The following is a 4008-nucleotide window of genomic DNA, read 5'->3' as shown; positions in this document are numbered from 1 at the left end:
TGTCAACTTAAAGGAAGCCAAAGTAGAGATAATAAAGGAATTGCAAAGAAACGTATTTCCTTCAGAAATAAAAAGTCTCGAAAACATCCAAGTGATCGCCAAGTACGGTAGTTGTGCACTGGACAAAGAAAAGAAAACTGAAAACTGAAGACAAGTTCTCTTCACAAACTGGATCCATTTCTAGACAGAGACAGCATCACGAGAGTTGGTGGACAAATACGGAAGGCAGACCTGTCAGAGGCTCTGAAGAACCTGATCATCCTGCCAAAGTCAAGCCATGTCACAAACATGGAAGAACACACCATAGTGGAAAAGGGATCACTGTGAGCGAAACTTTTGCCATTGGCTACTGGATTATCAGCGGAAATACAATGGTGAGACAGTTTGTTTCCAAATTTGTCACACGTCGTTATCTCCTAAATACCATGGGAGAAAAGATGGCTGACTTATCAAATCACAGCATTACTCATAAAGCTAGCAGATCTCCTTAAAACCAATTCTGTCATTCAAGCACTGAGATAATTCATTGGTCAAAGAGGACCTGTCAGAGAAATCCACAACAATAGAGGAATAAATTTCATTCGCGCAAAAACCAAACATAAAAGGACTATAGAAGAAATTAATGATCAGAAGATCAAGGCAGACCTTCTTAAAGCCAAGGTGTGGGCAAGGAGAGGCAAATCAGGTCAATAAGAAACATCATGAACAGTCTTACGAAAGAACATCTAATCATGCTAATCACCTAGACAAAGAATCGCTGTAGAAGTTCCTGTGTAAAGCCGAGTTCGAAATCAACAATAGACATTTGAGCATGGAAACAATAAATGACCCTCTTTCAAACCACCTTTATCACCAAGTATTCTGCTCACAGGAAAGACAAGGCTTACGCTGCCTCCACCTGGTGAGATTAAGAGAGAAGACCTTTACTGTAGCAAGAAAGGGAGATGTACACAGCATTTAGCACAAGAGTTTTGTTTAAGGTGGAGTAAAGAATATCTCCAGCAGTTTCAAGCAAAAACTAAGTGGGCAAGGTAGTGTCTGATCTGTCACAAGTAACAGCTCCAAATTGGAAAGATCCGTTAGCAAGCTTGTGCTGCTCATGGAAATGCGATAGGGACCAGGATTCCCCAAAGAGGAGCTGCAATTGTTCAGTATCCCAGGAAGAAGTGAAGCAGTGATGTTAAGTTTGCACAATTTCAGCAACTTTAAATTCCATCTTGACAAAATTTTGTAATGAGCATGTGGCATTTGAAGGCAAGGGTAACCACACATGGCAGGGTAAGCTTTGTATGCCTGAGAACAATCTCTTGCCTCTCTCACATTAGCAACAACTCTGCATCAATAATTTCAAGGCGTTGATATTTGACCAACACACTTTAAAAGCAATCAATATGAGTAGCCCTAAGTTTCTACAGGAAAAATAATGATAAATGCTGTCACTGAACAGTGCCCAGCCCTGTTTGGTTAATTTCAAAACGATATAAGTGAGTACCATGCCAAATAGGACTTTTTCACTTTGTAATTCAATGTCTCAGTGCAGAAATTGGTGTATCAGGTAACACAGGGGAGTCTGGAGCGACTGTCATCACTGTGATATGCCAATGAGTGTGCACGCAGTTTGAAGATCCCCATCTCTTGCTTATTTACTTGTCCCACTGGCACTTTAGATGAGACAGAACAAAGAGAACTTCCTCTCAAAGCTCTTTATTCCTGTTTATCAGCTGCACAATTAATACAAAGTTCACAAAGAAATTTATCCAGGTGACTTATTCACATTTGGAATATCAAGAGCCATGTGAATTTTTGTTCAAGATATGTAAACTGAAACTTCCTGTACCTGATTATGGATGTATAGTTAGGGGGTATCCAGTCATTTCGTATCCATGGATCTTTCCTACCCAGACGATTTGTACCCAGGCTCAGACGTTTCGTACCCACTTTCGATCAGTTCACACCCAACCCTCTGGGCGATTCGTACCCAACAAAATTATGACACAAAGTGTTTAAAACAAACATAAACATTCATTTCATTTATCCTAGTAATCGCAAAATAATTAAGATACACGCTCGCATGCGCAAGGTATATGTGTGATCTTATTTGTTATATTGTTGAACTTTACTTAACAATAAAAGTGTCAGTGACCCGCATAAGGTAAGTGTTATTTGCTTTTCTATTTTTTATACTTGACAATAACAGCTAATTATTATCGTGCGCAAGATAGGTGTGATTTTTTCTTTATCATTTCAAAAGTATTAAATTAGAATATTGTAACAAAGCGAGTAAACGACACTAGCATTAACTAACGAAATGGTCAGAATTTCGATCGTTTTGGTCTGAGGGTCCACCTATAAAACATTTTTGAAGGTTTTGCTTGCGAAACTTCTTAAAACGATTAAAAAGCAGATAAAGATATTTTTTATATACCTATAAAGTTGTTTGGTTCATACTCGTGTGAGTGGCCCGCAAAAGATAACTGTTATTTACTTTTTTATTGTTTATACTTGTGAGTTTCTTGACAGTAACAGCTAATTAGTGTCGCGCACAAGGTAGGTGTGATTTTGTCCTTTTTTTTCTACAGTATTAAATAAGAATGTTGCAACAAAGAAACTAAAGAATATGAGCATTGACCAATGAAATGACCAGAATTTCGATCTATTTGGTGCAAGGGTCCAGCTATAAAAAGCTCCGAGAAAACTTTCTCAACATTCGTTCATTTTTATTGCTTAGACAAACTTTTAAGGAAAATGGCATATCAGTGTATCACGTGTAAAAAAATTTCTCAACAAGCGTCGAGAAGCTCTTTTGTGCAATGGCTGCAACAGTGGAGTATCATGAGAAACCTACAGTCGGATCTGGTGAAGACATCCCTTGGAAATGTGAATCATGTTCTGCTTCGCGTGCTAGTTTACCTAACCTTGAGAGTATGCAACCTTCGACAGCCTAAAACCAGAAGCCAAGATGGAACCTCTACAGAAATTTGTCAGTTACATCGAGGAAAACTGGAATTGCAGCACAGTTTGGCCGCCCAAGTGCTGGAACGTATTTATGAAATCAATAAGAACAAACAATGATATTGAGGGCTGGCATCATAGCCTGAACAGAAGAGCTGCTGGTTGATGGGGTCTGCCTCTCTACATGTTTGTGGCCCTACTGTACAAAGAAGCGAGACTAGTGTTCCTACAAATTCATCTGGTCTCTGAGTGCTAGCTTGAGCGAATGCAGAGGTCCACCTATCGTGAAGTGCAGAGACGGCTCTTCAAACTTTGGGAGGCCGTCAACAAGAAGGAGAAGTCACTCAGGCAGCTGCTCGAACTATGTGCCAATATAAACAGGCCAGTGATGCACTGAACTGAACTGAACTTACCACTAGGATTTTTATTTATTACTGAGTAGAATAAGTACGGTTATTCATATAGGTGCTCTGTGATATTGGGCAAATATATTAGGATAGGTCAGCTAGAGCAACTATGTCATGATTGTTTAAGAGTAAGATAACTTTTCAACATAACTATGATTTAGAAATTAGCTTTTTTACTGAGTAGAGAAAGTACGTTTAGTCGTAGGCGCTGCATGGTAGTAGGCAAAATATATTAGGATGGGTCAACAAGGTCACGATTTTTTTAGAGTATTAACTAAAAGATAACTTTTCAATGTTTCTGTGATTAGAAATTAGCTTTTTGCGATTACTAGGATAAATGAAATAAGTGTTTATGTTTGTTTTAAACATTTTGTCTCATAATTTGTTGGGTACAAATCGACTTGAGGGTACAAAACGACTGGTAAGCGATTGGGGAGATTGAGGCAAACAGAGTTCTCGGTAATTGTGAAAAAACCCTAACACTAAGCTCCCCTCCACTGACAGTCTACCAACTGTCGGCCAACAGTCTGCCGAAAATTGGCCCACACTAAACTGACAGGCCACCGACAGGTAACCAACAGGTTAGCGACAGGCAGTGAAATAACTTTACTTGTGCATTTTTGCATTCAAAAATCGATGTAAAACTTAC

This window comes from Pocillopora verrucosa, chromosome 10 (assembly GCF_036669915.1).
Source record: "Pocillopora verrucosa isolate sample1 chromosome 10, ASM3666991v2, whole genome shotgun sequence".
Taxonomy (NCBI): domain Eukaryota; kingdom Metazoa; phylum Cnidaria; class Anthozoa; order Scleractinia; family Pocilloporidae; genus Pocillopora; species Pocillopora verrucosa.
Note: the sequence above shows the minus strand (reverse complement) of the source record.